Below are 13,466 nucleotides of genomic sequence, written 5' to 3'. Positions count from 1 at the left end.
TACTTAATATTGATGGTTTCCCCAATATTTTCAATTCAGCGCTTGATTATCCAAAAAGCCTCCGAAAGTTTTTTTCTCAACTTTTCAAATTAATATAGAGAACAAAAAAAATTTTTTCCCGAAAAACCAATAGCTACCTCTAATAGAGATCTAATCAAAATTTCAAAACATCCCTTAAATTTTCTGTGCAATCATTGATTGGTGAGATATTGATGGTTAACGAAAAAGAGGTCCTTTTCAATTCAAAGTGCGATATTTCAGTGAGAAGAGCTCGTATCGAAGTTTTGAAAAAAGTAAACCAAAAATAAAAACTGAAAAAATTGCGCAGACATTTTTCTTACTGTATTCATTAGCATTGAGTGGTACAATTTGCTCAAACAAAATTTTTAATCAGGAGATCACTAAACTATAAATTTCAAGCTTCAAAATTTTTTTTTCAAATTTAGATTGGACTATGTTTAACGAAAATACAGCCATTTGAGAAACCGCTAAAAATTTCGAATTTTATTTTGATTCTTTAATTATTTCGCCTAGTGTATTTTTAATAACACTATCAAAGTTAAATTGGTATCACGTGGGGTGACCTACCCCAGTGAAGGGTTTCAAAAAGGTGCTGGATGTATAGAAAATCTCTGCAAATAGCATGTGTAGATTTAAGTTTATCCACTTCGAAAAAACAACTTGCTGAACAAAGATCCTTCTACTTATAAAACGTGCGAACAAACCTACCCTCTCCTAGCTTCAAAGCCGGTTCCAAGAACTGCGTGAATGTGTCACAAAGTAGCAAAACCGAAGTTATTCAGCCCTGTACCTAATGTATCCGTTCTTTCGGCATTGTTCAGCGAATTACCAGAATATTTCACCTGAGAATTGTCAGGTCGTCAGACAAATAAATGTAAACAGTCAAAGTGAGACTAATTCGCCTGAAGATGATGGACGGGAGGTGGGCAATTGGTACTGGGGATCGTCAACATGGGGCACTCTGCCAACAGAGCCACACTCCGAAGTCTCAATTCAGTAGTTGCCTTCGATACCTAGACTATACTAGCTAGGTGGGTCCCTGTTCGAGGTGATCATAGCGCGTGTTTTAGTGGTTAGTGTTACGTAGTAAGATACCATCAAATCACAGTTGTCAAAATATTTATTAGCCGATAAATGCGATTCGCAAGTTCAATTAAACCAATGTGCACATATAAAACAGAAGACTGAAAGACGACAAACTTAGTGTTTTCATTTTCTGTGACTGCATCTCCCAAATCAAAACAAGGTAAATACGCGATTTTTCCATATCAAATTTTACCCTACACCCCCTAAAAGTTATTGCAAAACTTTACCAAGTCTTATCGCACTAAAAAAAAATCGAAACCAATTCAGAAAATCACTTTCTATTTTTTGTGCGCCAAAAGTATCATGCACTCATTGATAATTCGAAACTTCTTCATATATAGAAACCGAAATTTATTCAAACGAATGAATACAATCTGTACTACAATCTACAATCGTATCAATTCGAATTTCATTCATGAAATGAAATTATTTAAAGTTTTTGTTGAGGTGCGTGACAAGATGGACTTGTTGATATCGATCTTGAACTTGAGAATAGTTCGTTGTAAAATTGGCTGGAAGCCACCAATTACGCACAGTTTTTGTCTGATGCAGTGGTTTGGAAAGTTTAATTTCTTTCTATTATCTTTTATTTAGGCGGTGACAGACATTCCATTCAAAAATTTTAATAATTTCGTTGATAGATATGTTGCGTACGTTGCTAGGTTATCTAAAACATCAATTTTTAATTTGAAACACCACATCGATTTGTGCGTTGTTCACTTTTTCGAAAAGTGCTTAGATTTGAAGTAGCAAGTTATCTACGAAAATTAATTGCTTACATACTAATCATTTGTAATTGACTTGTTAACATCGCTGATAAAAAAATCAACTCAATCCTCACATTTTGAGAGTTCACATTATCAACTAAAATATTTCAAATGATATTATGATTTAAATTTAATTGCTATCCGGCTATGATCCTTCTTTTGCGGGAATCCACTCAGTTTATGATTAAGACAGCTATTAAGGTAACGCTTAAAAAAAATATTTCAATGATTGCACTAAATGGGAAAACCTACTGCGAAGGAAAATATTCGAAATGTTGCGTAACAGACAACCAATACACCTCCGGATACTTTCCTCACTTGAGCTAGAATGGAACGGAACTACAACCAAAATAAAGAGTGTCATGGACCGAAGGATTTCGTCTGATGATAATGCTTAGCAGATAAGTTTCTTTGAATCGATTGAAATTTAAATAGGTCGTGGTGTATAATTTTTTTATTTGCTGAAAACAAGTTAAACTTTCACAGTTTACATTATTTCAATAATTTTTTCGGCAAAATATATATTTTCAAAAAAAATTTCAAGAATTGGAGGATGAAAAATGAATAACAACCGAATGATTCCATTAAAATTATCCAATATATTAGATCAGTATAGAAAGTATTAGAAGCATTTTCAAAAATATTATGTTCATCCTGTTTATAGTCTGTAGGAAAAAATAATGAATCAATCACAGATTTATGAAGATGAAATAACGAAAAAAAAAATACCGCTATATTATGTAGGGTTGAAATAAAATGTTCTGTGATATTTTTGGAAATAATAAGTTAATTTAAGTGGAAATAATAGTCCGCAAATATATTTTTTTCACTAAATATTTAAAGTATATTGGCAATGTTGTATACATGAACTATTCATTGCCGATATGCGTAATGTATGAAATTCATATCAGTACAGGCCGAAGAAGATTTTTTCAAACAAATGTCGAAAATGAAGAATTCCTACAATTGAGTAAATGGCACACCCACGACTTTGGTGTTCTCATTTTCTTCATTATCTTATCTTCAAATTCCACGTACCAAAGAAATAACAAATGTGACACGATTAATTCCTTTGCTGAGTAAAACATTTTTAAATGGTTGATTATTGACTGTAGTGTAAGTGATTTCATTATATTTATTTCAATAGAGATATGAAGAGCTTTAATTCTGATATTGAAAAAAGAGTATATTTCAAGAGAAATCGATGAAAAACGATATCATCCAAATGACCACCAGGGCTATGGTTGCAGCACCATATCCGTTGTATGAAATTTCCATGACCAATTCGCATATTTGGAGCTTTATGTACGTGATAACTTCACGAATTTCATTTTTAAAGTCTTGAATCGATTGTGGAACATTAGCTCATACCTCATCTTTCACATAGCCCTAGAAAAAAGTGTAAATGTGTTAAATCACAAAATCTCGGTGGCCACTTGTGATCACCTATTCGAGAAATAACACCACAAGGAAGATACTGTGTTGCTATTGATCGAGTGGCTTGAATTCTTGTGTCAACTGAACTTTGAAAGTCTTAACACCCAAGTGTTTATGTGAAATAAGGTGTAATGTCGTTTCTCGAATGCCTATTTCCGTCAACACTATGGGCTACAGCAGCATTATTATCAGTTGTTCTCGAACGACGCACACGGTTTCGTTTATTCACATCACTAACTTGCCACAACAACTCAAATGTTTTCACTAGTGCCACTATTGCTGACCGAAAAGATGCTTCAAGACAAACCAAAAGTGCTTTAGTTTTGCTAATTGTGACTGCAAAATTCTCACCATGTTTGTAGTGAATTTTAACAATTTCGGTGCTTTATTGCAGCGTGTATCGTTCGATTTCTACTAATGGCGTAGTTTTTACTTGTTAAATATCAATTGATGACAGCTTCTCATTGGAAAAACCTTCATTTAAGAGTGTGAAATTCTATAATAACATGTCCAACCTTCAAATTACATACGATGAAAAAATTATATAGGGTGACAAAATTTTTTGCTGAGCAAAATATTCCTGAAAGTGATTAATTTTCAACTGTAGTGCGCGAAATGAACAATATGAAAAATTGACTCATTTTATTGAGGCTAATATCCGGATATGAGATTGTAAAATAGCATGTCAATTGTCAATTCTCCTATGAAACCTTGGATGACAGTATAGTGTTCATAGCAATTTTTTGACATTGCTGCTAATTGCATCAGTATAAATTGAGCTATTCAAAATTTCACACTAATTTCAAGGTGTTTTTCATATAATTGAGAAATGCTTGTTTTTCTTTCCCTCTTTGGATAATGTTTTATTATCAGCAGCTATTATTCTAATTGATAGTCATAAGAACCACCCATGCCAATTGAAATTGATAAAATTTTTCAGACGAAGGATGATATTGACGTGCAGGGAAATTATTGTTTCAAGCTAATAACAATGGCTCGGCTAACATTCAACTAATGAGTTTGAGTTAGATGCCTCTTAGGAATAACTGAATCGAAGTAATGCAATAGTGGTATCTGTATTCAGAAGTAGGTAAAGTACGCACTTCTATAACCTTACACTATCGTTCAGTGAATATTAATAGACAGAATGTTTCGAAATTAGAGAAGCGATATGCCAATAGCTTCTTTGGTTAAAGATGTTCCAGCTCTACAAAGCACAAAACGGTGACAAAAACTGAATCAGCATTCACACAAGCATACTCGGCTCTAGTAAAATGAATGAATGACATTCCAAGCCTGGGTTCAAACGATGATTATAGTAAAAAGGAAAAGAGCACACCACACCTAATTCATATTCAAATACATAATGTGGTAATGAGTTGGTTGCAAAAAGATGCTCAGGGTTAGCAACTAAAAGTTTCAAAACAAAGATTACGTAACACGAAGAAAGTTTTCTGTGTAAAACACCTCGAATTTCAGACGTTGGAAAATGAAAACAAACGCTTCTGAGATTACTGATTCATGCACTTCTTTGATAATTTTTTTTTTGGAATTCTTGAGATTGATTTTTACCTGTCGAAGTGTCAGATTCAAACACTAAAAATTTCAGTATCATTTTTCCTTCTTTTAAAGAAGTTTTTCGTTGAGGTTTTCTTAGTCATAATAAGATTTTGATTAGTTTTGAGATCAGGCAACACACATTAGAAGTTAAATGCAGAATATAATAGAAAAATTTTTCTTCATCCACCTCAAACTATTCTACCTATACTAAACCTACTGACCTATCTTCGAAAGTTGTGCATGAACAACTTTCATTCGGTGACAAATTTCATCAGGTACCATCGTCCCAAAGTAAATGAGCCATGACAACGTGCACGTACTGAAAACCTCTTTGAACCCACTAATTTAAAAAAAAAATGTTTCTCTTGAAAATTTCTGCAAGCCTGTAAAGAAGATACAAAGACTTTGCCAAAAAAGTACCACATGACCCACTTTTTCTATTCCAAAAATTTAGAGGGTTGATGGGGATGGCACAGGGTGCAACAAAAATCCTTCAAAAATGCATAAGAATTTGGTAAAAGTGAAACAGAAATTGACCTGTTTCAGGATTAAGTTGCCAAATATTTTTCTTCTGAAAAAATTTATATGTCCATAATTTTGACGCGCACTGTATAATATGAATCAGGAATTCAGAAGGCTATACGAAATTGTTGAACACATTACTGAATAAATTTTATTTTATTCCACAATTTTTTATTGAATAGTATGATTATAATATTTAATTATCAGAATCCTTTCTGAACACAAGCACTGAATTTTATATTCTTCATTTTTAGTTTTTGTAACGAATGAATCAGATTCTTCGAAGGATCAATGGGGCACAGCAACCGTTTTTGTAACAAATTTCACACCAACAGCTTGATTTTTGGAGGTTTTTTATTATTTATCATTGATGAATTTTTTCCTCGGCCGTTTCCAAAAGTTTATTATTGGAAATAATGGATCAAAATTGAATCTCGTAAATCGACTGTCAGCATAATATTTATCAGAAGAGGTTGTGATTATTTTTGTCAGTTGAATGCAGTAATGGCGGCTCACGAACATACAGTAAAAGCTTTATCACATAAACATTCTCGAGTGGGGTATGGAATCAATACAATTTCACTCTGGATTCAATTTATGTTTTTTTGAACTCTGTACTGAGCATTCTAAGATATTGTTTTCGGTCAAGTACATCTGTCAGTTTTTTTGATGAATTAATATGTTGATCCAAAATTCAAGCTTCACAACTGAGTCTGGACTCAAAATGTTTCGTTTTTTGATAATTAATCGATAGGTTTTTGGTTAATCGTCCGCAATAATAAAAATAATATAATTGTTTTTTCAACAGTTGACCGTAAGTACTAAATTATTAAATTTCAACACTAACATATTCAGACCACTAGAATTTGCATCAACTTTTGTCTTTATATTCACAAATTTTTCGAGAAATGAATGCTGCATCGAGAAAATTTCATCCTTCTAGTATCTTTTTGCATCTCGACAGTCCCTGCAAATAATCGTAAAAATTCGAAACCAATCAGATTTCCGATATATATTCTGTGATTCAGAGAGTTATCAAATCGGATAAACTTGAATATTTTATACCGTGCAAAAGCAAGATAGCTGAATTTTTGCATTAATTTTTTTGTCGATGAATTTCGAAGAAATTTGACGAATAGATTATGAGATATCGAAAAAAAATTATCTTCCAATGATGCAAAGTGAAAAGATAGTTATTTTTGCAAAGTGCATCCCTTGAAATTATATTGATGCCGAGTATAAAACGTTCTATAATTTGGACCATCGAACCAACAATTTGAACATACAACAGAGCCCATTCCAACATTATTGTTAGAATGGGCTAAGCTAGCTAAGAAAAGGGATAGATGTTGAGGTATAATGGTTTATTATTTTCATGGCATTTTATACTGATTATAGTTTCATTAATTACTTCTTCTATGTACAAGAAGGTATTTATAAAGATATACTGATAAAAAACATTCAAAACATAATGTAATGAAATGTAATGTGTTTGAGTAGAAATCAGATCAGGATATCCTCTTCCATAAGAATAGCTTTCACGTGCTGAAGTCTTGCGGGTGCAGTCAAGGGCGTAGATTTTTTTCTTGGGGGGGATTGTAATCGAAAAAAAAATTCGTCAGGTACATATCGATTAATCAAAAATAAATACTTATAAAACATATTTCAATAACAAGGAACATTTTAAAAACAATAACAAACTTGTTTTCCGTAAGAAAAAATTTAATAAATTTGTAATCAGAAAAACATAAATAAAACATTCCTATAAATTTAAGAAACAAATGATTATGAAACGGAATTAAGATCATATTGTCGTAATATAGTTTGTCATTTGTGTTTTTATAATGCCTACCAATTCTAAGAATTTCTTCTTCATACTAGCAAAACTTTCTATCACAGAATCAATATCGAGTTCAATTTCTTTATGAATGTATAATAAGGCAATACCTGACGATTCCTCTTGACCCATTGTTGATCTTAGCCAAGTTTTCAAGCTCTTCAATGTTGAACAACTCTTATCAAAGTTAGCCACACTTACAGACATTACGGAGATCAAATATAGTGTCAAGTAAACTTTCGGGTATAATGACATATCGCAAAATTTTAGTGCAGTCAATGCTGTATCTGGCAGATTTTCAGTGTCATTATTGTATTTTTATACCACAACTCTAATTCTGTTTTCATTAAACTAAAAACGATACTTTTTTTTAATCTTAATACGAATTCCGTTAAAGTCTGCATAACACTAGAATAATATTTCCTCTCTAATTCGAATGACACACGTTATTTTTTTTATTAACTCAGTTCAGTTGTCTGACAACTTCAGTATTGAAATTGCATGACAAGAATGATGCAAAATTCACAGATTGCAAAACAAGAGGCGACAAAGAGGATAGATTAAGGAAAATAATAAACCTCGGACGTAGATGTGCTCCTAGTGCTATAAAAGTAATTGAAGGCTATAATAAACTCATAATCCGTTGAAAGGGGTAATTACCCCCAGTACCCCCTATTTCTACGCCCTTGGATACAGTTATCGCATTTCTGAATTTCATATAAGGATCTTTCGGTCGAGGCTGTCAAAGATACTTTTGTAAAGTATCTAGTTACTAAATGAGTTTGAGTATCTAGTAGGTTTTTAAAATAAGGACCCTCATCTCAAGTTTCTTTTTAAGATGCTCGATAATTTTCAATTCATTTATTCATTAAACGCTACGTTTGTAACATAAGGTATCTGAAATACTTTTTCAAGTAGAAGTAACTTTTTGCCCAAAAATGAGGGAACTAAAACAGTAACTTCAAAGCTGTTATGACATTTCATATGTTCCTTTAAATAAGTATAATTCAAGAGAAAATAATAGGGGTTACCATTTTTTCCATTGATCGTGATCAATACAAGAAAACGCCTACTAGGAATTTCAAGTAGGCCAAACGTTGAACTTTCCTTAGAATAAATTCGATATAGTTGAAAGTGAAACTTATGAGTAAGCGCTGAGATTGGTGAATCTGAAGAATATATTACAGCGGAACCACTAAATTGGCAAAAATTTAATTACATAATAACTTAATCGAAATATTAACATATTACAACTTTGATGTAATCTAGCAAGAGAAGAATGGACATTATGCATATTATATTTCAACTGTTGAATAATAATACAAGGCACGTCCGAAAAGTAAAAGTATTTTGAAAATTTTTTTTTCTTATATTCTTTTGACTAATGTAAACAAATGACTGTTTCATTCATTTTATCTTCTGTTGTAATATGCAATATGTAAATATTGCAAAAAAATATCAAAATATGCATGAAAATGATCGAAATATGAATTTAAAAAAAGCAGGGAAATTCGTTTTTTTAACTATTATCTATTTATATATATTTTTCCAGACAAAAAGTTCTTTACATACATAAAATATGCATAAACGGCAATTTGAAGAAATAGCTGAATAACATTTCGATAAATTAGATAATTAACAATTATTTTGTTACTTTTCTAAATGGAAAAAATTAAGTATTGTTTCAAATGTACGCGGATAAGATTAAGCCTTCGAACACTAAACAAAATTTTTTTAATGGGAAATGGACACTGAGGTAACTCTGAAGAATTCGAATTTGGATGCTAAATTTGTACTAACTCTTTTTGACAAAAGTTGACTCGTTCCAATAAAAAACTAATTGACATTGAAGTTAGAAACAAAGGTTATTCTTACGAAATTTCAAACTTTTCTTTGAGTTCAGTCATAAACACCGTCCGCAATGTATAGTTCAATTGACGGATTTTATTCATTGAATTAATAAAGGGAGAGATTCTAATGAAAGTTTTCATTTGGAATCTCGATTTGCATAGCTTGCCATCTAGGCAGCTGTCACTTTTGATGCTGTCATCCTTTGACAAGTAAAAACTATGCCATTACTAAAACTGGAACGATTTTCGCTTAAAAAACGAATTGAAATTGTTAAAATTCACTACGAAAATGATGAAAAATTTGTAGTCACAGTCACAGTCAAAGCAAAACTAAAGCACTTCTAGTCGTTGTGAGGCACCTTCTCGACCAGCAATAGTGAAACTGGTGGATACATTTGAACTGTTGGGACAATTAAGTAATGTGAATAATCGAAACCGTGTGCGTCACTCAAGAACAGTCGAGAATATAGCTGTTGCAGCCTGTAGTGTTGAAGAAACCCAGGTTTGTCGATTTCTCGTTGATCTTGGGAATAAGGCATTCCACAAAAAGCATCACACAGTATTTTGCATATGGACTTGGGTCTTGAGGCTTTCAAAGTTCAATTACCACAATAACTCAAACTGGTCGATCACCAGCAATGTCGTATCTTCGATGATGAGGTCCATTTTCACCTAGGAGGCTACGTTAATTATCACAATTGTCGCATTTGGTGCTCGGAAAATCCATCCTCAACAGTGTCACTATTTGATGCGGTTTTTAGGTTAGTGGTGTGATTGGAACTCAATTATTCGAAAATGAGGATGGTGCAAGTGTTCCGGTAAATGGATTGCGCTACCGAGCAATGATTAATCATTTTGATGGCCGGATTTGGAAGATATTGATGTGGACGACGTTTATTTTCAACAAGACCGTGCTACGTGCCACACAAGCAACGAAACAATCGCAATTTTGCAAGAAAAGTTTCTCCTGGCCGAGTTGATCTCAATTGGGCACCGAGATATTGTGATTTAACATCTGTGGGTTTCTTCTCTGGGGCCACGTGAAATATGAGGTTTTGCCAATGTATCACAATCGATTCAGTACCTCAAAGATGGAATTCATGAAGTTATCCAAGACATTCAGTCGCAAATGTGCGATTTGATCATATGTGAGAGAAAAAACTGCTAATTAGAAGAAAAGCACGACCGCCTCGAAAATATAATATTTGGGCTATCAGTGAAAATATGGAAGATTCCTTTCAATGATGATTAAGGAGAACATGAGTAATTATGTCAACATAAAAGCAATTGAAATAAAACAATATCAATTTCCACAAATATTTTAATATTAATAAAACAAGCTCTTTCTTGTGTCAGTCAATGCAAAATTTACCTGGAAATCCACAGTGTTGTTAATATAAGTATTTGTGGAAATTAATTTGGTTTTATATCATTTAGAAATGAATTTCCATCAAATCCATTAAATATAGAAGCAATTTCTTTCAGTACAATCATTCAGTGTTATGTTTTGAATATCGGAGATTCCGACATACTTCTCTAGAAATCGAAAATGATTTAAATGTATGCCTACGCAATTGAGTACGTCTGCGTTATATCAAAATTGACCTAGGAATACTCCAAGACTCCCAGTCACATTTCCATCCACTTTAGCTGAAATAATTCGGCATTCCCGACTTTCTAAAAATAACGAATAATCCCTGCTTGTCTTGATTCTCTATTCGAAGGACCAATATGCTTAAATAGTCCAGACGAAATTAAGAGTGGAATTTCTTACGAGTAATTCACCAAGTATCGGACGAAAAAATATTCACACCAGTTTTAGGGAAATTGAAAGTGGTACAAGAAGGATCAGAGCTTTTCATGAAAGATTATGGAGCTTGATAAATGTGAGGCCTGAATGAATTAAATTAAAAATTAAGAAAGCACTGACCCGAAGTCAGGAGCTTTTAAGTTCTCGTTCATTTATGCGCCAATAACGCCCTTGGACACCACACCACATAACAGTATATATGTGGTCTACAAGGTTGCAAATGACGCATGAATGAACGTGCGCCTAAAAGCTTCTGACATCATCAGTGAATCATTTTTTTCTTCGATATTCTGTCTGAATTTTCCACGATTCTGAAGCCGCTATAAACATGAAATTTTGAACGTGTCTAGGAATTATTTTTCGATATACCGGGTGTCCTAAGTTATCGTATACAGGCAATATCTAGATTATTTGACAAGATAATAAAGAAATGAAAAATTGCTTGAATAACATCTAAGTACCTTTCCAGTGATGTATTAAAAAGGTTCTTACATTTGACAACCCTGTGGTAGCTACCCCTAACTTTTTATTTTCAAATGGCACCCTCTGTATATTGTGAGTTAAAATTGGGTGCCATTCTATTTGGAATACAACGATAGTACATACTTGGTATTTATTCATTAATAACAACAAAATCATCAACATTGTGTGAAGTATGAATTGCAACTAAAATACCTACTCTGCAATTCAAAAAACGAGGAAACATTTAAAGCAAGTGCTCAAAATTATTTATTATCTTATTATTTCTCGGTTTTATAAAACAAAAAACTCATCTACTTCTCATTTGTGAAGTTTGTACGAATATGGGTGGAGGCATTTTATCTTCATAAGGATAGATAAATAACGTGAAAGAAGACACAAAATATTAATGTTTTTGTGGTTATTAACAATTTTGTCCCAATTTTCCGATTACTCTAGCTGAGCTGATTCCAAAAATGTGTCACATGTTGATTCCAATTGGTACAGGGTGCACAAAAATACAGTAGTTTTGTTTGTGCTCATAAAGTAACGCGTAACATTCTTTATTAATTAAATTATACTTATTGTCTAGCGGCAATAAACAAATAATGACATTTCATAAAAAACTAGACGACTATGTTTTTTTTAATTGATAAGAAATAATTTCTTTCTTATTCTGTCTGTTAGAACACAAGTACCAAACCTGTTTGGAAACAGCTCATTTTTATTAATCTAAAAATGTAACAAACTACAGAGTGTTACATTCAAACCAATTGCCGCTAGACAATAAGTATTTTTGATAATATTGTTCATTTAACTAATGAAGAATGTTACGCGTTACTTTATGAGCACACAAAAAACTATTGCATTTTTGTCCATCCTGTACCAATTGGAATCAACACGTGATACATTTTTGGAATTAGCTCAGCTAGAGTAATCGAAAAATTGAGATAAAATGGGGGTGTTCCATTAAAAAAAAATGACGGTGACGTGATTACTCGAAAGTAATTCACCCTGTATATTAGATTATTATTTCAAAATACTGTAAATGAACATAAAAAATCGACGTGTTTCCGGATTATTTCTTAAAATGGTATGTTTAGCTAAAAATAAATTTGTTCCTTACTTTACGGATACAGTGTATACAGCAGTTGTATGAACCAAATATTGAATCAGTATTGATTTAAATCACGGCCTAGACGAGAACTGTAATAAATCTTTTGACATCAAAAAATCCTCCGGTTCAACACGCATTATTTCTGTACCTCTTGCTCCAAAAGTATGCGATGGTTAGGCATTATAACATCCGGCTAGTTTAATTGATGCATATGTTGAAATCTATCGTGAAAGTTTGAAAAATGTGGCCATCTTCCCTTCTCCTAACTGTAGTTAGGGTCATCCTTCCAAAAGCTTAAGCCGTTGTCCATAGAGGTGAAATACGATAGTATTATGGCGAATAGGATTATATTCTTCTGCGATATGAAATTTATGAGAATACCAAAGTTTATGACGAACATATTGTCACATTCCCTCCTAAGACTAAACGTAGTGCATTTCACGTTTAGACCATGACTAACAGTTGGAAATCCGTTTTGCTCAGCCTCAACAGACCATAGACTTGCCTTGCAGCATTTTATGCAACAAATTTTTCCACGTGAACAAATTTCATGATAGTCTTCGAAAAATTAATTTCTGAAAATTTAACTTCATTTTAGCCTTTGAAATTTATGGATCGGATTCTCGAGCTAGAAAGATTGTAATAAATTTGATTCAGTAAGCTTTCGGTTAATTTTTGTATTATTAGCTCCTATAATATAACTTTGGCATCGTTTGAAATCAGGAAAAATCCGCTCACTCAAAAAACCATCAAATAAATTCAAAAATACACTTCGAACATTTTTGGGACCGATGAGAAATCTTATATTCTTGTTGTGAAAAACAATAGTCGGGAAATACCAGAAAGCACATCAATACCTATGTACCTATTATAATTTTATCATTTTTCCTTTCTTGTCTTGTTGCAATTGCTATCAGTTGTATCGTAAATACCTGATGAAGCCATAGTGAAGCAAAACAATTGTCTTTTATTTTATTATAATCTTGTGGACATTTTTTTA

General features: G+C 32.5%; 2 protein-coding genes across 4 annotated transcripts in view; one reads left to right on the top strand and one right to left on the bottom strand.

Annotated features, from left to right (window-relative positions):
* The window catches only part of LOC123685761 (deoxynucleoside kinase-like), a 52,000-nt gene that overhangs the window by 12,439 nt on the left and 26,095 nt on the right, over nucleotides 1-13,466 (bottom strand). The window lies entirely within an intron of this gene.
* LOC123685759 (3-hydroxy-3-methylglutaryl-coenzyme A reductase-like) overlaps nucleotides 996-13,466 on the top strand; it is a 52,007-nt gene continuing 39,536 nt past the window's right edge. Inside the window, exon 1 of one of the 2 annotated variants that reach the window (XM_045625621.1) lies at nucleotides 996-1,267. The gene's annotated coding sequence lies outside the window, so the exon portion shown is untranslated. Of the gene's footprint in view, nucleotides 1,268-6,075; nucleotides 6,208-13,466 lie in introns of those variants that run through there. The other variant, XM_045625623.1, reaches the window with a different exon arrangement.

This window comes from Harmonia axyridis, chromosome X, assembly GCF_914767665.1.
Source record: "Harmonia axyridis chromosome X, icHarAxyr1.1, whole genome shotgun sequence".
Lineage (NCBI taxonomy): Eukaryota > Metazoa > Arthropoda > Insecta > Coleoptera > Coccinellidae > Harmonia > Harmonia axyridis.
Note: the sequence above shows the minus strand (reverse complement) of the source record. Positions and strands in the feature narration are given on the sequence as shown.